Consider the following 23,429-nt stretch of genomic DNA (forward strand, 5'->3'; position numbering starts at 1 on the left):
TTGAATGGAATGGAATGAAATGGAATGAAATGGAATGGAATGGCAGGTTATGGAATCAACCCGAGTGGTATGGAATGGACTGGAATGAAATGGAATGGAATGGAATCAACCCGAATGGAATGGAATGGAATGGAATGGAATGGAATGGAATGGCATAGAATGGAATCAACCCGAATGGTATGGAATGGAATGGAATGGAATGGACTCAATCGGAATGGAATGCAATGGAATGGAATGGAATGGAATGGAATCAACCCGAATGAAATGGAATGGAATGGATTGGAATGGAATGGAATGGAATGGAATGGAATAGAATCAACCCGAATGGAATGGAAACGAATGGAATGGAATGGAATGGAATCAAGGCGAATGCAATGGAATGGAATAGATTGGAATGGAATGGAATGGAAAGGAACGGAATGGAATCAACCCGAATGGAATGGAATGGAATGGAATGGAATGGAATGGAATGGAATCCACTGGAATGGAATGGAATGAAATGGAATCGATTGGATTGGAATGGAATGTAATGGAATCAACCGGAATGGAATGGGATGGAATGGAATCAACTGGAATGGAATGGAATGGAATGGAATGGACTGCAATGGAATCAACCCGAATGGAATGGAATGGAATGAAATGGAACGGAATGGAATCAACCGGAATGGAGTTAAATGGAATGGAATGCAATGGAATGGAATAGAATCAAACAGAACAGAATGGAATGGAATGGAATAGAATGGAATCAACCAGAATGCAATGGAATGTAATGGAATGGAATGGAACGGAATGGATTGGAATGGAACGGAATCAACCCGAATGGAATGGAATTGAATGGATTGGAATGGAATGGAATGGTATGGAATAGAATCAACCGGAATGGAATGGAATGGAATGGAATGGAATGGAATCAACCCGAATGCAATGGAATGGAATGGAATGGAATGGAATGCAACGCAATGGAATGGAATCAACCAGAATGTAATGGAATGGAATGGAATGGAATGGAATGGAATGGAATGGAATGGAATCAACTGGAATGTAATGTAATTGAATGGAATGGAATGGAATGGAATGCAATCAACAAGAATGGAGTGGAATGGAATGGAATCAAACCGAATGGAATGCAATGGAATGAAATGGAATGGAATCGAATCAACTGGAATGGAATGGAATGGAATCGAATGCATCGGAATGGAATGGAATGGAACGGAATGCAATCAACCGGAATGGAATGGAATGGAATGGAATGGAATGGAATGGAATGGAATGGCAGGTTATGGAATCAACCCGAGGGGTATGGAATGGAATGGAATGGAATGGAATGGAAAGGAATGGAATGGAATGCAATGGAATCAACTCGAATGGAATGGAATGGAATGAAATGGAATGGAATGGAATGGAATGGAATGGAATGGAATGGAATCAACCCGAAAGGAAAAGTATGGAATGGAATGAAATGGAATGGAATGGAATGGAATGGAATCAACCCGAATGGAATGGAAGGGAATGGAATGGAATGGAATGGAATGGAATGGAATGGAATGGAAAGGAATCAACCCGAATGGAATGGAATAGAATGGAATGGAATGGAATGGCATAGAATGGAATCAACACGAATGGTATGGAATGGAATGGAATGGAATGGAATGGAATCAATCGGAATGGAATGGAATGGAATGGAATGGAATGGAATGGAATGGAATCAACCCGAATGGAATGGAATGGAATGGAATCAACACTAATGTAATGTAATGTAATGTAATGGAATGGAATGGAATGGAATGGAATGGAATCAACCCAAATGGAATGGAATGGAATGGAATAGAATGGAATGGAATGGAATAAACCCGAATGGAATGGAATGGAAAGGAATGGAAAGGAATGGCATGGAATGGAATGGAATGGAATGGAATGGAATGAAATGAACCCGAAAGGAATGGAATGGAATGAAATGGAATGGAATGGAATGGAATGGAATGGCAGGTTATGTAATCCACCCGAGTGCTATGGAATGGAATGGAATGGAATGAAATGGAATGGAATGCAATGGAATCAAGTCGAATGGAATGGAATGGAATGGAATGAAATCAACACGAATGCAATGGAATGTAATGGAATGGAATGGAATGGAACGGAATGGAATGGAATGGAATGGAATCAACCCGAATGGAATGGAATGGAATGGAATGGAATGGAATGGAATGGACCAGAATCAACCGGAATGGAATGGAATGGAATGGAATGGAATTCAATCAACAGGAATGGAATGGAATGGAATCAACACGAATGGAATGCAATGGAATGAAATGGAATGGAATGGAATCAACTGAAATTTAACGGAATGGAATCGAATGGACTTGAATGGAATGCAATCAACCCGAAAGGAATGGAATGGAATGGAATGGAATGGAATGGAATCAACCCCAATGGAATGGAATGGAATGAAATGGAATGGAATGGAATGGAATGGAATGAAATGGAATGGAATGGAATGGAATGGCAGGTTATGGAATCAACCCGAGTGGTATGGAATGGACTGGAATGGAATGGAATGGATTGGAATCAACCCGAATGGAATGGAATGGAATGAAATGGAATGGAAGCTAATGGAATGGAATGGAAAGGAATCAACCAGAATGGAATGGAATGGAATGGAATGGAATGGCATAGAATGGAATCAACCCGAATGGTATGGAAAGGAATGGAATGGAATGGAATCAATCGGAATGGAATGCAATGGAATGGAATGGAATGGAATGGAATCAACCCGAATGAAATGAATGGAATGGAATGGAATGGAATGGAATGGAATAGAATCAACCCGAATGGAATGGAAACGAATGGAATGGAATGGAATGGAATCAAGGCGAATGCAATGGAATGGAATGGAATGGAATAGATTGGAATGGAATGGAATGGAAAGGAACGGAATGGAATCAACCCGAATGGAATGGAATGGAATGGAATGGAATGGAATGGAATGGAATCCACTGGAATGGAATGGAATGAAATGGAATCGATTGGATTGGAATGGAATGTAATGGAATCAACCGGAATGGAATGGAATGGAATGGAATCAACTGGAATGGAATGGAATGGAATGGAATGGACTGCAATGGAATCAACCCGAATGGAATGGAATGGAATGAAATGGAACGGAATGGAATCAACCGGAATGGAGTTAAATGGAATGGAATGCAATGGAATGGAATAGAATCAAACAGAACAGAATGGAATGGAGTGGAATAGAATGGAATCAACCAGAATGCAATGGAATGTAATGGAATGGAATGGAAGGGAATGGATTGGAATGGAACGGAATCAACCCGAATGGAATGGAATTGAATGGATTGGAATGGAATGGAATGGTATGGAATAGAATCAACCGGAATGGAATGGAATGGAATGGAATGGAATGGAATGGAATCAACCCGAATGCAATGGAATGGAATGGAATGGAATGGAATGCAACGCAATGGAATGGAATCAACCAGAATGTAATGGAATGGAATGGAATGGAATGGAATGGAATGGAATCAACTGGAATGTAATGTAATGGAATGGAATGGAATGGAATGCAATGGAATCAAGTCGAATGGAATGGAATGGAATGAAATGGAATGGAATGGAATGGAATGGAATGGAATGGAATCGAATGGAATCAACCCGAAAGGAAAAGAATGGAATGGAATGGAATGGAATGGAATCAACCCGAATGGAATGGAAAGGAATAGAATGGAATGGAATGGAAAGCAATCAACCAGAATGGAATGGAATGGATTGGAATGGAATGGAATGAAATCAACCCGAAAGGATTGGAATGGAATGAAATGGAATGGAATGGAATGGAATGGAATGGAATGGCAGGTTATGTAATCAACCCGAGTGCTATGGAATGGAATGGAATGGAATGGAATGGAATGGAATGGAATGCAATGGAATCAAGTCGAATGGAATGGAATGGAATGAAATGGAATGGAATGGAATGGAATGGAATGAAATCAACACGAATGCAATGGAATGTAATGGAATGGAATGGAATGGAACGGAATGGAATGGAATGGAATGGAATCAACCCGAATGGAATGGAATGGAATGGAATGGAATGGAATGGAATCAACTGGAATGTAATGTAATGTAATGTAATGGAATGGAATGGAATGGAACGGAATCAACCGGAATGGAATGGAATGGAATGGAATGGAATTCAATCAACAGGAATGGAATGGAATGGAATGGAATCAACACGAATGGAATGCAATGGAATGAAATGGAATGGAATGGAATCAACTGAAATGGAATGGAATGGAATCGAATGGACTTGAATGGAATGGAATGGAATGCAATCAACCCGAAAGGAATGGAATGGAATGGAATGGAATGGAATGGAATCAACCCCAATGGAATGGAATGGAATGAAATGGAATGGAATGGAATGGAATGGAATGGAATGGAAGGAAATGGAATGGAATGGAATGGAATGGAATGGAATGGAATGAAATGGAATGGAATGGAATGGAATGGAATGGAATGGAATGGAATGAAATGGAATGGAATGGAATGGAATGGAATGGAATGGAATGAAATGGAATGGAATGGAATGGAATGGAATGGAATGGAATGGAATGGAATGAAATGGAATGGAATGGAATGGAATGGCAGGTTATGGAATCAACCCGAGTGGTATGGAATGGACTGGAATGGAATGGAATGGAATGGAATCAACCCGAATGGAATGGAATGGAATGAAATGGAATGGAAGCGAATGGAATGGAATGGAAAGGAATCAACCCGAATGGAATGGAATGGAATGGAATGGAATGGAATGGCATAGAATGGAATCAACCCAAATGGTATGGAATGGAATGGAATGGAATGGAATCAATCGGAATGGAATGCAATGGAAAGGAATGGAATGGAATGGAATCAACACGAATGAAATGGAATGGAATGGAATGGAATGGAATGGAATGGAATGGAATGGAATAGAATCAACCCGAATGGAATGGAAACGAATGGAATGGAATGGAATGGAATCAAGGCGAATGCAATGGAATGGAATGGAATAGAATAGATTGGAATGGAATGGAATGGAAAGGAACGGAATGGAATCAACCCGAATGGAATGGAATGGAATGGAATGGAATGGAATGGAATGGAATGGAATCCACTGGAATGGAATGGAATGAAATAGAATCGATTGGAATGGAATGGAATGTAATGGAATCAACCGGAATGGAATGGGATGGAATGGAATCAACTGGAATGGAATGGAATGGAATGGAATGGACTGCAATGGAATCAACCCGAATGGAATGGAATGGAATGAAATGGAACGGAATGGAATCAACCGGAATGGAGTTAAATGGAATGGAATGCAATGGAATGGAATAGAATCCAACAGAACAGAATGGAATGGAGTGGAATAGAATGGAATCAACCAGAATGCAATGGAATGTAATGGAATGGAATGGAACGGAATGGATTGGAATGGAACGGAATCAACCCGAATGGAATGGAATTGAATGGATTGGAATGGAATGGAATGGTATGGAATAGAATCAACCGGAATGGAATGGAATGGAATGGAATGGAATGGAATCAACCCGAATGCAATGGAATGGAATGGAATGGAATGGAATGCAACGCAATGGAATGGAATCAACCAGAATGTAATGTAATGGAATGGAATGGAATGGAATGGAATGGAATGGAAACAACTGGAATGTTATGTAATGGAATGGAATGCAATGGAATGGAATGCAATCAGCACGAATGGAATGGAATGGAATGGAATCAAACCGAATGGAATGCAATGGAATGAAATGGAATGGAATCTAATCAACTGGAATGGAATGGAATGGAATCGAATGCATCGGAATGGAATGGAATGGAACGGAATGCAATCAACCCGAATGGAATGGAATGGAATGGAATGAAATCAACCCGAAAGGAAAGGAATGGAATGAAATGGAATGGAATGGAATGGAATGGAATGGAATGGAATGGAATGGAATGGAATGGCAGGTTATGGAATCAACCCGAGTGGTATGGAATGGAATGGAATGGAATGGAATGGAATGCAATCAACCCGAATGGAATGGAATGGAATGAAATCGAATGGAATGGAATGGAATGGAATGGAATGGAATGGAATGGAAAGGAATCAACCCGAATGGAATGGAATAGAATGGAATGGAATGGAATGGAATGGCATAGAATGGAATCAACCCGAATGGAATGGAATGGAATGGAATGGAATGGAATGGAATCAATCGGAATGGAATGGAATGGAATGGAATGGAATGGAATGGAATCAACCCGAATGGAATGGAATGGAATGGAATCAACACGAATGGAATGGAATGGAATGGAATGGAATGGAATGGAATGGAATGGAATCAACCCAAATGGAATGGAATGGAATGGAATGGAATAGAATGGAATGGAATGGAATAAACCCGAATGGAATGGAATGGAAAGGAATGGAAAGGAATGGCATGGAATGGAATGGAATGGAATGGAATGGAATGGAATCAAACCGAATGTGATGGAATGGAATGGAATGGAATGGAATCAACTGTAATGTAATGTAATGGAATGGAATGGAATGGAATGGAATGGAATGGAATGGAACAGAATCAACCCGAATGGAATGGAATGGAATGGAATGCAATGCAATCAACACGAAAGGAATGGAATGGAATGGAATAAAACCGAATGGAATGCAATGGAATGAAATGGAATGGAATGGAATCAACTGGAATGGAATGGAATGGAATCGAATGGATTGGAATGGAATGGAATGGAATGGAATGCAATCAACCCGAATGGAATGGAATGGAATGGAATGCAATGGAATGGAATGAAATCAACACGAAAGGAATGGAATGGAATAAAATGGAATGGCAGGTTATGGAATCAACCCGAGTGGTATGGAATGGAATGGAATGGAATGGAATGGAATGGAATAGAATCAACCCGAATGGAATGGAAACGAATGGAATGGAATGGAATGGAATCAAGGCGAATGCAATGGAATGGAATAGATTGGAATGGAATGGAATGGAAAGGAACGGAATGGAATCAACGCGAATGGAATGGAATGGAATGGAATGGAATGGAATGGAATCCACTGGAATGGAATGGAATGAAATGGAATCGATTGGATTGGAATGGAATGGAATGGAATCAACCGGAATGGAATGGGATGGAATGGAATCAACTGGAATGGAATGGAATGGAATGGAATGGACTGCAATGGAATCAACCCGAATGGAATGGAATGAAATGGAACGGAATGGAATCAACCGGAATGGAGTTAAATGGAATGGAATGCAATGGAATGGAATAGAATCAAACAGAACAGAATGGAATGGAGTGGAATAGAATGGAATCAACCAGAATGCAATGGAATGTAATGGAATGGAATGGAACGGAATGGATTGGAATGGAACGGAATCAACCCGTAGGGAATGGAATTTAATGGATTGGAATGGAATGGAATGGTATGGAATAGAATCAACCGGAATGGAATGGAATGGAATGGAATGGAATGGAATGGAATCAACCCGAATGCAATGGAATGGAATGGAATGGAATGGAATGCAACGCAATGGAATGGAATCAACCAGAATGTAATGGAATGGAATGGAATGGAATGGAATGGAATGGAATGGAATCAACTGGAATGTAATGTAATGGAATGGAATTGAATGGAATGCAATGGAATCAAGTCGAATGGAATGGAATGGAATGAAATGGAATGGAATGGAATGGAATGGAATGGAATGGAATGGAATCGAATGGAATCAACCCGAAAGGAAAAGAATGGAATGGAATGGAATGGAATGGAATGGAATGGAATGGAATCAACCCGAATGGAATGGAATGGAATGGAATGGAATGGAAAGCAATCAACCAGAATGGAATGGAATGGAATGGAATGGAATGGAATGGAATGGAATGAAATCAACCCGAAAGGAATGGAATGGAATGAAATGGAATGGAATGGAATGGAATGGAATGGCAGGTTATGTAATCAAACCGAGTGCTATGGAATGGAATGGAATGGAATGAAATGGAATGGAATGCAATGGAATCAAGTCGAATGGAATGGAATGGAATGAAATGGAATGGAATGGAATGGAATGGAATGAAATCAACACGAATGTAATGGAATGTAATGGAATGGAATGGAATGGAACGGAATGGAATGGAATGGAATGGAATCAACCCGAATGGAATGGAATGGAATGGAATGGAATGGAATGGAATCAACTGGAATATAATATAATGTAATGGAATGGAATGGAATGGAACGGAATCAACCGGAATGGAATGGAATGGAATGGAATGGAATGGAATTCAATCAACAGGAATGGAATGGAATGGAATGGAATCAACACGAATGGAATGCAGTGGAATGAAATGGAATGGAATGGAATCAACTTAAATGGAATGGAATGGAATCGAATGGACTTGAATGGAATGGAATGCAATGCAATCAACCCGAAAGGAATGGAATGGAATGGAATGGAATGGAATGGAATCAACCCCAATGGAATGGAATGGAATGAAATGGAATGGAATGGAATGGAATGGAATGGAATGAAATGGAATGGAATGGAATGGAATGGCAGTTTATGGAATCAACCCGAGTGGTATGGAATGGACTGGAATGGAATGGAATGGAATGGAATCATCCCGAATGGAGTGGAATGGAATGAAATGGAATGGAAGCGAATGGAATGGAATGGAAAGGAATCAACCGGAATGGAATGGAATGGAATGGAATGGAATGGAATGGCATAGAATGGAATCAACCCGAATGGTATGGAATGGAATGGAATGGAATGGAATCAATCGGAATGGAATGCAATGGAATGGAATGGAATGGAATGGAATGGAATCAACCCGAATGAAATGGAATGGAATGGATTGGAATGGAATGGAATGGAATGGAATGGAATAGAATCAACCCGAATGGAATGGAAACGAATGGAATGGAATGGAATGGAATCAAGGCGAATGCAATGGAATGGAATGGAATGGAATAGATTGGAATGGAATGGAATGGAAAGGAACGGAATGGAATCAACCCGAATGGAATGGAATGGAATCCACTGGAATGGAATGGAATGAAATGGAATCGATTGGATTGGAATGGAATGGAATGGAATCAACCGGAATGGAATGGGATGGAATGGAATCAACTGGAATGGAATGGAATGGAATGGAATGGACTGCAATGGAATCAACCCGAATGGAATGGAATGGAATGAAATGGAACGGAATGGAATCAACCGGAATGCAGTTAAATGGAATGGAATGCAATGGAATGGAATAGAATCAAACAGAACAGAATGGAATGGAGTGGAATAGAATGGAATCAACCAGAATGCAATGGAATGTAATGTAATGGAATGGAACGGAATGGATTGGAATGGAACGGAATCAACCCGAATGGAATGGAATTGAATGGATTGGAATGGAATGGAATGGTATGGAATAGAATCAACCGGAATGGAATGGAATGGAATGGAATGGAATGGAATCAACCCGAATGCAATGGAATGGAATGGAATGGAATGGAATGCAACGCAATGGAATGGAATCAACCAGAATGTAATGGAATGGAATGGAATGGAATGGAATGGAATGGAATGGAATCAACTGGAATGTAATGGAATGGAATGGAATGGAATGGAATGCAATCAATACGAATGGAATGGAATGGAATGGAATCAAACCGAATGGAATGCAATGGAATGAAATGGAATGGAATCGATTCAACTGGAATGGAATCGAATGGAATCGAATGCATCGGAATGGAATGGAATGGAACGGAATGCAATCAACCCGAATGGAATGGAATGGAATGGAATGAAATCAACCCGAAAGGAAAGGAATGGAATGAAATGGAATGGAATGGAATGGAATGGAATGGAATGGAATGGAATGGCAGGTTATGGAATCAACCCGAGTGGTATGGAATGGAATGGAATGGAATGGAATGGAATGGAATGCAATCAACCCGAATGGAATGGAATGGAATGAAATCGAATGGAATGGAATGGAATGGAATGGAATGGAATGGAAAGGAATCAACCCGAATGGAATGGAATGGAATGGAACGGAATGGAATGGAATGGCATAGAATGGAATCAACCCGAATGGTACGGAATGGAATGGAATGGAATGGAATGGAATCAATCGGAATGGAATGGAATGGAATGGAATGGAATGGAATCAACCCGAATGGAATGGAATGGAATGGAATCAACACGAATGGAATGGAATGGAATGGAATGGAATGGAATGGAATGGAATGGAATGGAATCAACCCAAATGGAATGGAATGGAATGGAATGGAATGGAATGGAATGGAATGGAATAGAATGGAATGGAATGGAATAAACCCGAATGGAATGGAATGGAAAGGAATGGAAAGGAATGGCATGGAATGGAATGGAATGGAATGGAATGGAATGAAATCAAACCGAAAGGAATGGAATGGAATGGAATGGCAGGTTATGTAATCAACCCGAGTGCTGTGGAATGGAATGGAATGGAATGAAATGGAATGGAATGCAATGGAATCAAGGCGAATGGAATGGAATGAAATGAAATGGAATGGAATGGAATGGAATGGAATGGAATGAAATCAACAAGAATGCAATGGAATGTAATGGAATGGAATGGAATGGAACGGAATGGAATGGAATGGAATGGAATGGAATCAACCCGAATGGAATGCAATGGAATGGAATGGAATGGAATGGAGTGGAATGTAATGGAATGGAATGGAATGGAATGGAATGGAATGGAACGGAATCAACCGGAATGGAATGGAATGGAATGGAATGGAATTCAATCAACAGGAATGGAATGGAATGGAATGGAATCAACACGAATGGAATGCAATGGAATGAAATGGAATGGAATGGAATCAACTGAAATTTAATGGAATGGAATCGAATGGACTTGAATGGAATGCAATCAACCCGAAAGGAATGGAATGGAATGGAATGGAATGGAATGGAATGGAATCAACCCCAATGGAATGGAATGGAAAGAAATGGAATGGAATGGAATGGAATGGAATGAAATGGAACGGAATGGAATGGAATGGCAGGTTATGGAATCAACCCGAGTGGTATGGAATGGACTGGAATGGAATGGCATAGAATGGAATCAACCCGAATGGTATGGAATGGAATGGAATGGAATGGAATCAATCGGAATGGAATGCAATGGAATGGAATGGAATGGAATGGAATCAACCCGAATGAAATGAATGGAATGGAATGGAATGGAATAGAATCAACCCGAATGGAATGGAAACGAATGGAATGGAATGGAATGGAATCAAGGCGAATGCAATGGAATGGAATGGAATGGAATAGATTGGAATGGAATGGAATGGAAAGGAACGGAATGGAATCAACCCGAATGGAAAGGAATGGAATGGAATGGAATGGAATGGAATGGAATGGAATGGAATGGAATGGAATCCAATGGAATGGAATGGAATGAAATGGAATCGATTGGATTGGAATGGAATGTAATGGAATCAACCGCAATGGAATGGAATGGAATGGAATCAACTGGAATGGAATGGAATGGAATGGAATGGACTGCAATGGAATCAACCCGAATGGAATGGAATGGAATGAAATGGAACGGAATGGAATCAACCGGAATGGAGTTAAATGGAATGGAATGCAATGGAATGGAATAGAATCAAACAGAACAGAATGGAATGGAGTGGAATAGAATGGAATCAACCAGAATGCAATGGAATGTAATGGAATGGAATGGAAGGGAATGGATTGGAATGGAACGGAATCAACTCGAATGGAATGGAATTGAATGGATTGGAATGGAATGGAATGGTATGGAATAGAATCAACCGGAATGGAATGGAATGGAATGGAATGGAATGGAATGGAATGCAACGCAATGGAATGGAATCAAACGGAATGTAAAGGAATGGAATGGAATGGAATGGAATGGAATGGAATCAACTGGAATATAATGTAATGGAATGGAATGGAATGGAATGCAATGGAATCAAGTCGAATGGAATGGAATGGAATGAAATTGAATGGAATGGAATGGAATGGAATGGAATGGAATCGAATGGAATCAACCCGAAAGGAAAAGAATGGAATGGAATGGAATGGAATGGAATCAACCCGAATGGAATGGAATGGAATGGAATGGAATGGAAAGCAATCAACCAGAATGGAATGGAATGGAATGAAATGGAATGGAATGGAATGGAATGGAATGGAATGGCAGGTTATGTAATCAACCCGAGTGCTATGGAATGGAATGGAATGGAATGGAATGGAATGCAATGGAATCAAGTGGAATGGAATGGAATGGAATGAAATGGAATGGAATGGACTGGAAAGGAATGAAATCAACACGAATGCAATGGAATGTAATGGAATGGAATGGAATGGAACGGAATGGAATGGAATGGAATGGAATCAACCCGAATGGAATGGAATGGAATGGAATGGAATCAACTGGAATGTAATGTAATGTAATGGAATGGAATGGAATGGAACGGAATCAACCGGAATGGAATGGAATGGAATGGAATGGAATGGAATTCAATCAACAGGAATGGAATGGAATGGAATGGAATCAACACGAATGGAATGCAATGGAATGAAATGGAATGGAATGGAATCAACTGAAATGGAATGGAATGGAATCGAATGGACTTGAATGGAATGGAATGGAATGCAATCAACCCGAAAGGAATGGAATGGAATGGAATGGAATGGAATGGAATCAACCCCAATGGAATGGAATGGAATGAAATGGAATGGAATGGAATGGAATGGAATGGAATGAAATGGAATGGAATGGAATGGAATGGAATGGAATGGAATGGAATGGAATGGAATGGAATTGCATAGAATGGAATCAACCCGAATGGTATGGAATGGAGTGGAATGGAATGGAATCAATCGGAATGGAATGCAGTGGAATGGAATGGAATGGAATGGAATCAACCCGAATGAAATGGAATGGAATGGATTGGAATGGAATGGAATGGAATGGAATGGAATGGAATAGAATCAACCCGAATGGAATGGAAACGAATGGAATGGAATGGAATGGAATCAAGGCGAATGCAATGGAATGGAATGGAATGGAATAGATTGGAATGGAATGGAATGGAAAGGAACGGAATGGAATCAACCCGAATGGAATGGAATGGAATGGAATGGAATGGAATGGAATGGAATCCACTGGAATGGAATGGAATGAAATGGAATCGATTGGATTGGAATGGAATGTAATGGAATCAACCGGAATGGAATGGGATGGAATGGAATCAACTGGAATGGAATGGAATGGAATGGAATGGACTGCAATGGAATCAACCCGAATGGAATGGAATGGAATGAAATGGAACGGAATGGAATCAACCGGAATGGAGTTAAATGGAATGGAATGCAATGGAATGGAATAGAATCAAACAGAACAGAATGGAATGGAGTGGAATAGAATGGAATCAACCAGAATGCAATGGAATGTAATGGAATGGAATGGAACGGAATGGATTGGAATGGAACGGAATCAACCCGAATGGAATGGAATTGAATGGATTGGAATGGAATGGAATGGTATGGAATAGACTCAAACGGAATGGAATGGAATGGAATGGAATCAACCCGAATGCAATGGAATGGAATGGAATGGAATGGAATGGAATGTAACGCAATGGAATGGAATCAACCAGAATGTAATGTAATGGAATGGAATGGAATGGAATGGAATGGAATGGAATGGTATCAACTGGAATGTAATGTAATGGAATGGAATGGAATGGAATGGAATGCAATCAACACGAATGGAATGGAATGGAATGGAATCAAACCGAATGGAATGCAATGGAATGAACTGGAATGGAATCGAATCAACTGGAATGGAATGGAATGGAATCGAATGCATCGGAATGGAATGGAATGGAACGGAATGCAATCAACCCGAATGGAATGGAATGGAATGGAATGGAATGGAATGAAATCAACCCGAAAGGAAAGGAATGGAATGAAATGGAATGGAATGGAATGGAATGGAATGGAATGGAATGGAATGGCAGGTTATGGAATCAACCCGAGGGGTATGGAATGGAATGGAATGGAATGGAATGGAATGCAATCAACCCGAATGGAATGGAATGGAATGAAATCGAATGGCATGGAATGGAAGGGAATGGAATGGAATGGAATGGAAAGGAGTCAACCCGAATGGAATGGAATGGAATGGAATGGAATGGAATGGAATGGAATGGAATGGCATAGAATGGAATCAACCCGAATGGTATGGAATGGAATGGAATGGAATGGAATGGAATGGAATGAATCGGAATGGAATGGAATGGAATGGAATGGAATGGAATCAACCCGAATGGAATGGAATGGAATGGAATGGAATCAACACGAATGGAATGGAATGGAATGGAATGGAATGGAATGGAATGGAATGGAATCAACCCAAATGGAATGGAATGGAATGGAATGGAATGGAATAGAATGGAATGGAATGGAATAAACCCGAATGGAATGGAATGGAAAGGAATGGAAAGGAATGGCATGGAATGGAATGGAATGGAATGGAATGGAATGGAATCAAACCTAATGTAATGTAATGGAATGGAATGGAATGGAATGGAATCAACCCAAATGGAATGGAATGGAATGGAATGGAATGGAATAGAATGGAATGGAATGGAATAAACCCGAATGGAATGGAAAGAAATGGAAAGGAATGGCATGGAATGGAATGGAATGGAATGGAATGGAATGAAATCAACCCGAAAGGAATGGAATGGAATGAAATGGAATGGAATGGAATGGAATGGAATGGCAGGTTATGTAATCAACCCGAGTGCTATGGAATGGAATGGAATGGAATGAAATGGAATGGAATGCAATGGAATCAAGTCGAATGGAATGGAATGGAATGAAATGGAATGGAATGGAATGGAATGGAATGAAATCAACACGAATGCAATGGAATGTAATGGAATGGAATGGAATGGAACGGAATGGAATGGAATGGAATGGAATCAACCCGAATGGAATGGAATGGAATGGAATGGAATGGAATGGAATGGAATGGACCGGAATCAACCGGAATGGAATGGAATGGAATGGAATGGAATTCAATCAACAGGAATGGAATGGAATGGAATGGAATCAACACGAATGGAATGCAATGGAATGAAATGGAATGGAATGGAATCAACTGAAATTTAACGGAATGGAATCGAATGGACTTGAGTGGAATGCAATCAACCCGAAAGGAATGGAATGGAATGGAATGGAATGGAATGGAATGGAATGGAATGGAATGAAATGGAATGGAATGGAATGGAATGGCAGGTTATGGAATCAACCCGAGTGGTATGGAATGGACTGGAATGGAATGGAATGGAATGGAATCAACCCGAATGGAATGGAATGGAATGAAATGGAATGGAAGCGAATGGAATGGAATGGAAAGGAATCAACCCGAATGGAATGGAATGGAATGGAATGGAATGGAATGGCATAGAATGGAATCAACCCAAATGGTATGGAATGGAATGGAATGGAATGGAATCAATCGGAATGGAATGCAATGGAATGGAATGGAATGGAATGGAATCAACACGAATGAAATGGAATGGAATGGATTGGAATGGAATGGAATGGAATGGAATGGAATAGAATCAACCCGAATGGAATGGAAACGAATGGAATGGAATGGAATGGAATCAAGGCGAATGCAATGGAATGGAATGTAATAGAATAGATTGGAATGGAATGGAATGGAAAGGAACGGAATGGAATCAACCCGAATGGAATGGAATGGAATGGAATGGAATGGAATGGAATGGAATCCACTGGAATGGAATGGAATGAAATGGAATCGATTGGAATGGAATGGAATGTAATGGAATCAACCGGAATGGAATGGGATGGAATGGAATCAACTGGAATGGATTGGAATGGAATGGAATGGTATGGAATAGAATCAACCGGAATGGAATGGAATGGAATGGAATGGAATGGAATCAACCCGAATGCAATGGAATGGAATGGAATGGAATGGAATGCAACGCAATGGAATGGAATCAACCAGAATGTAATGGAATGGATTGGAATGGAATGGAATGGAATGGAATCAACTGGAATGTAATGTAATGGAATGGAATGGAATGGAATGCAATGGAATCAAGTCGAATGGAATGGAATGGAATGAAATGGAATGGAATGGAATGGAATGGAATGGAATGGAATCGAATGGAATCAACCCGAAAGGAAAAGAATGGAATGGAATGGAATGGAATGGAATGGAATGGAATGGAATCAACCCGAATGGAATGGAATGGAATGGAATGGAATGGAAAGCAATCAACCAGAATGGAATGGAATGGAATGGAATGGAATGGAATGGAATGGAATGGAATGAAATCAACCCGAAAGGAATGGAATGGAATGAAATGGAATGGAATGGAATGGAATGGAATGGCAGGTTATGTAATCAAACCGAGTGCTATGGAATGGAATGGAATGGAATGAAATGGAATGGAATGCAATGGAATCAAGTCGAATGGAATGGAATGGAATGAAATGGAATGGAATGGAATGGAATGGAATGAAATCAACACGAATGTAATGGAATGAAATGGAATGGAATGGAATGGAACGGAATGGAATGGAATGGAATGGAATCAACCCGAATGGAATGGAATGGAATGGAATGGAATGGAATGGAATCAACTGGAATGTAATATAACGTAATGGAATGGAATGGAATGGAACGGAATCAACCGGAATGGAATGGAATGGAATGGAATGGAATGGAATTCAATCAACAGGAATGGAATGGAATGGAATGGAATCAACACGAATGGAATGCAATGGAATGAAATGGAATGGAATGGAATCAACTGAAATGGAATGGAATGGAGTCGAATGGACTTGAATGGAATGGAATGCAATGCAATCAACCCGAAAGGAATGGAATGGAATGGAATGGAATGGAATGGAATCAACCCCAATGGAATGGAATGGAATGAAATGGAATGGAATGGAATGGAATGGAATGGAATGAAATGGAATGGAATGGAATGGAATGGCAGTTTATGGAATCAACCCGAGTGGTATGGAATGGACTGGAATGGAATGGAATGGAATGGAATCATCCCGAATGGAGTGGAATGGAATGAAATGGAATGGAAGCGAATGGAATGGAATGGAAAGGAATCAACAGGAATGGAATGGAATGGAATGGAATGGAATGGAATGGCATAGAATGGAATCAACCCGAATGGTATGGAATGGAATGGAATGGAATGGAATCAATCGGAATGGAATGCAATAGAATGGAATGGAATGGAATGGAATCAACCCGAATGAAATGGAATGGAATGGATTGGAATGGAATGGAATGGAATGGAATGGAATAGAATCAACCCGAATGGAATGGAAACGAATGGAATGGAATGGAATGGAATCAAGGCGAATGCAATGGAATGGAATGGAATGGAATAGATTGGAATGGAATGGAATGGAAAGGAACGGATTGGAATCAACCCGAATGGAATGGAATGGAATCCACTGGAATGGAATGGAATGAAATGGAATCGATTGGATTGGAATGGAATGGAATGGAATCAACCGGAATGGAATGGGATGGAATGGAATCAACTGGAATGGAATGGAATGGAATGGAATGGACTGCAATGGAATCAACCCGAATGGAATGGAATGGAATGAAATGGAACGGAATGGAATCAACCGGAATGCAGTTAAATGGAATGGAATGCAATGGAATGGAATAGAATCAAACAGAACAGAATGGAATGGAGTGGAATAGAATGGAATCAACCAGAATGCAATGGAATGTAATGGAATGGAATGGAACGGAATGGATTGGAATGGAACGGAATCAACCCGAATGGAATGGAATTGAATGGATTGGAATGGAATGGAATGGTATGGAATAGAATCAACCGGAATGGAATGGAATGGAATGGAATGGAATGGAATCAACCCGAATGCAATGGAATGGAATGGAATGGAATGGAATGCAACGCAATGGAATGGAATCAACCAGAATGTAATGGAATGGAATGGAATGGAATGGAATGGAATGGAATGGAATCAACTGGAATGTAATGGAATGGAATGGAATGGAATGGAATGCAATCAACACGAATGGAATGGAATGGAATGGAATCAAACCGAATGGAATGCAATGGAATGAAATGGAATGGAATCGATTCAACTGGAATGGAATCGAATGGAATCGAATGCATCGGAATGGAATGGAATGGAACGGAATGCAATCAACCCGAATGGAATGGAATGGAATGGAATGAAATCAACCCGAAAGGAAAGGAATGGAATGAAATGGAATGGAATGGAATGGAATGGAATGGAATGGAATGGAATGGCAGGTTATGGAATCAACCCGAGTGGTATGGAATGGAATGGAATGGAATGGAATGGAATGCAATCAACCCGAATGGAATGGAATGGAATGAAATCGAATGGAATGGAATGGAATGGAATGGAATGGAATGGAATGGAAAGGAATAAACCCGAATGGAATGGAATGGAATGGAACGGAATGGAATGGAATGGCATAGAATGGAATCAACCCGAATGGTATGGAATGGAATGGAATGGAATGGAATGGAATCAATCGGAATGGAATGGAATGGAATGGAATGGAATGGAATGGAATCAACCCGAATGGAATGGAATGGAATGGAATCAACACGAATGGAATGGAATGGAATGTAATGGATTGGAATGGAATGGAATCAACCCAAATGGAATGGAATGGAATGGAAAGGAATGGAATGGAATAGAATGGAATGGAATGGAATAAACCCGAATGGAATGGAATGGAAAGGAATGGAAAGGAATGGCATGGAATGGAATGGAATGGAATGAAATCAAACCGAAAGGAATGGAATGGAATGAAATGGAATGGAATGGAATGGAATGGAATGGAATGGCAGGTTATGTAATCAACCCGAGTGCTATGGAATGGAATGGAATGGAATGAAATGGAATGGAATGCAATGGAATCAAGGCGAATGGAATGGAATGGAATGAAATGGAATGGAATGGAATGGAATGGAATGAAATCAACAAGAATGCAATGGAATGTAATGGAATGGAATGGAATGGAACGGAATGGAATGGAATGGAATGGAATGGAATCAACCCGAATGGAATGCAATGGAATGGAATGGAATGGAATGGAGTGGAATGTAATGGAATGGAATGGAATGGAATGGAATGGAATGGAACGGAATCAACCGGAATGGAATGGAATGGAATGGAATGGAATTCAATCAACAGGAATGGAATGGAATGGAATGGAATCAACACGAATGGAATGCAATGGAATGAAATGGAATGGAATGGAATCAACTGAAATTTAATGGAATGGAATCGAATGGACTTGAATGGAATGCAATCAACCCGAAAGGAATGGAATGGAATGGAATGGAATGGAATGGAATCAACCCCAATGGAATGGAATGGAATGAAATGGAATGGAATGGAATGGAATGGAATGAAATGGAATGGAATGGAATGGAATGGCAGGTTATGGAATCAACCCGAGTGGTATGGAATGGACTGGAATGGAATGGCATAGAATGGAATCAACCCGAATGGTATGGAATGGAATGGAATGGAATGGAATCAATCGGAATGGAATGCAATGGAATGGAATGGAATGGAATGGAATCAACCCGAATGAAATGAATGGAATGGAATGGAATGGAATAGAATCAACCCGAATGGAATGGAAACGAATGGAATGGAATGCAATGGAATCAAGGCGAATGCAATGGAATGGAATGGAATGGAATAGATTGGAATGGAATGGAATGGAAAGGAACGGAATGGAATCAACCCGAATGGAAAGGAATGGAATGGAATGGAATGGAATGGAATGGAATGGAATCCAATGGAATGGAATGGAATGAAATGGAATCGATTGGATTGGAATGGAATGTAATGGAATCAACCGCAATGGAATGCAATGGAATGGAATCAACTGGAATGGAATGGAATGGAATGGAATGGACTGCAATGGAATCAACCCGAATGGAATGGAATGGAATGAAATGGAACGGAATGGAATCAACCGGAATGGAGTTAAATGGAATGGAATGCAATGGAATGGAATAGAATCAAACAGAACAGAATGGAATGGAGTGGAATAGAATGGAATCAACCAGAATGCAATGGAATGTAATGGAATGGAATGGAAGGGAATGGTTTGGAATGGAACGGAATCAACCCGAATGGAATGGAATTGAATGGATTGGAATGGAATGGAATGGTATGGAATAGAATCAACCGGAATGGAATGGAATGGAATGGAATGGAATGGAATGGAATGCAACGCAATGGAATGGAATCAACCAGAATGTAAAGGAATGGAATGGAATGGAATGGAATGGAATGGAATGGAATCAACTGGAATGTAATGTAATGGAATGGAATGGAATGGAATGCAATGGAATCAAGTCGAATGGAATGGAATGGAATGAAATTGAATGGAATGGAATGGAATGGAATGGAATGGAATCGAATGGAACAACCCGAAAGGAAAAGAATGGAATGGAATGGAATGGAATGGAATGGAATGGAATGGAATGGAATCAACCCGAATGGAATGGAATGGAATGGAATGGAATGGAAAGCAATCAACCAGAATGGAATGGAATGAAATGGAATGGAATGGAATGGAATGGAATGGAATGGAATGGCAGGTTATGTAATCAACCCGAGTGCTATGGAATGGAATGGAATGGAATGGAATGGAATGGAATGCAATGGAATCAAGTCGAATGGAATGGAATGGAATGAAATGGAATGGAATGGACTGGAAAGGAATGAAATCAACACGAATGCAATGGAATGTAATGGAATGGAATGGAATGGAACGGAATGGAATGGAATGGAATGGAATCAACCCGAATGGAATGGAATGGAATGGAATGGAATGGAATGGAATCAAATGTAATGTAATGTAATGTAATGGAATGGAATGGAATGGAACGGAATCAACCGGAATGGAATGGAATGGAATGGAATGGAATGGAATTCAATCAACAGGAATGGAATGGAATGGAATGGAATCAACACGAATGGAATGCAATGGAATGAAATGGAATGGAATGGAATCAACTGAAATGGAATGGAATGGAATCGAATGGACTTGAATGGAATGGAATGGAATGCAATCAACCCGAAAGGAATGGAATGGAATGGAATGGAATGGAATGGAATCAACCCCAATGGAATGGAATGGAATGGAATGGAATGGAATGGAATGGAATGGAATGAAATGGAATGGAATGGAATGGAATGGCAGGTTATGGAATCAACCCGAGTGGTATGGAATGGACTGGAATGGAATGGAATGGAATGGAATCAAGCCGAATGGAATGGAATGGAATGAAATGGAATGGAAGCGAATGGAATGGAATGGAAAGGAATCAACCCGAATGGAATGGAATGGAATGGAATGGAATGGAATGGAATGGAATGGAATGGAATTGCATAGAATGGAATCAACCCGAATGGTATGGAATGGAGTGGAATGGAATGGAATCAATCGGAATGGAATGCAGTGGAATGGAATGGAATGGAATGGAATCAACCTGAATGAAATGGAATGGAATGGATTGGAATGGAATGGAATGGAATGGAATGGAATAGAATCAACCCGAATGGAATGGAAACGAATGGAATGGAATGGAATGGAATCAAGGCGAATGCAATGGAATGGAATGGAATGGAATAGATTGGAATGGAATGGAATGGAAAGGAACGGAATGGAATCAACCCGAATGGAATGGAATGGAATGGAATGGAATGGAATCCACTGGAATGGAATGGAATGAAATGGAATCGATTGGATTGGAATGGAATGTAATGGAATCAACCGGAATGGAATGGGATGGAATGGAATGAACTGGAATGGAATGGAATGGAATGGAATGGACTGCAATGGAATCAACCCGAATGGAATGGCATGGAATGAAATGGAACGGAATGGAATCAACCGGAATGGAGTTAAATGGAATGGAATGCAATGGAATGGAATAGAATCAAACAGAACAGAATGGAATGTAGTGGAATAGAATGGAATCAACCAGAATGCAATGGAATGTAATGGAATGGAATGGAACGGAATGGATTGGAATGGAACGGAATCAACCCGAATGGAATGGAATTGAATGGATTGGAATGGAATGGAATGGTATGGAATAGAATCAACCGGAATGGAATGGAATGGAATGGAATCAACCCGAATGCAATGGAATGGAATGGAATGGAATGAAATGGAATGTAACGCAATGGAATGGAATCAACCAGAATGTAATGTAATGGAATGGAATGGAATGGAATGGAATGGAATGGAATGGAATGGAATCAACTGGAATGTAATGTAATGGAATGGAATGGAATGGAATGGAATGCAATCAACACGAATGGAATGGAATGGAATGGAATCAAACCGAATGGAATGCAATGGAATGAACTGGAATGGAATCGAATCAACTGGAATGGAATGGAATGGAATCGAATGCATCGGAATGGAATGGAATGGAACGGAATGCAATCAACCCGAATGGAATGGAATGGAATGGAATGGAATGGAATGAAATCAACCCGAAAGGAAAGGAATGGAATGAAATGGAATGGAATGGAATGGAATGGAATGGAATGGAATGGCAGGTTATGGAATCAACCCGAGGGGTATGGAATGGAATGGAATGGAATGGAATGGAATGCAATCAACCCGAATGGAATGGAATGGAATGAAATCGAATGGCATGGAATGGAAGGGAATGGAATGGAATGGAATGGAAAGGAGTCAACCCGAATGGAATGGAATGGAATGGAATGGAATGGAATGGAATGGCATAGAATGGAATCAACCCGAATGGTATGGAATGGAATGGAATGGAATGGAATGGAATGAATCGGAATGGAATGGAATGGAATGGAATGGAATGGAATCAACCCGAATGGAATGGAATGGAATGGAATGGAATCAACACGAATGGAATGGAATGGAATGGAATGGAATGGAATGGAATGGAATGGAATGGAATCAACCCAAATGGAATGGAATGGAATGGAATGGAATGGAATAGAATGGAATGGAATGGAATAAACCCGAATGGAATGGAATGGAAAGGAATGGAAAGGAATGGCATGGAATGGAATGGAATGGAATGGAATGGAATCAAACCTAATGTAATGGAATGGAATGGAATGGAATGGAATCAACTGGAATGGAATGGAATGGAATGGAATGGAATGGAACAGAATCAACCCGAATGGAATGGAATGGAATGG

This window comes from Pan paniscus, chromosome 6, assembly GCF_029289425.2.
Source record: "Pan paniscus chromosome 6, NHGRI_mPanPan1-v2.0_pri, whole genome shotgun sequence".
Lineage (NCBI taxonomy): Eukaryota > Metazoa > Chordata > Mammalia > Primates > Hominidae > Pan > Pan paniscus.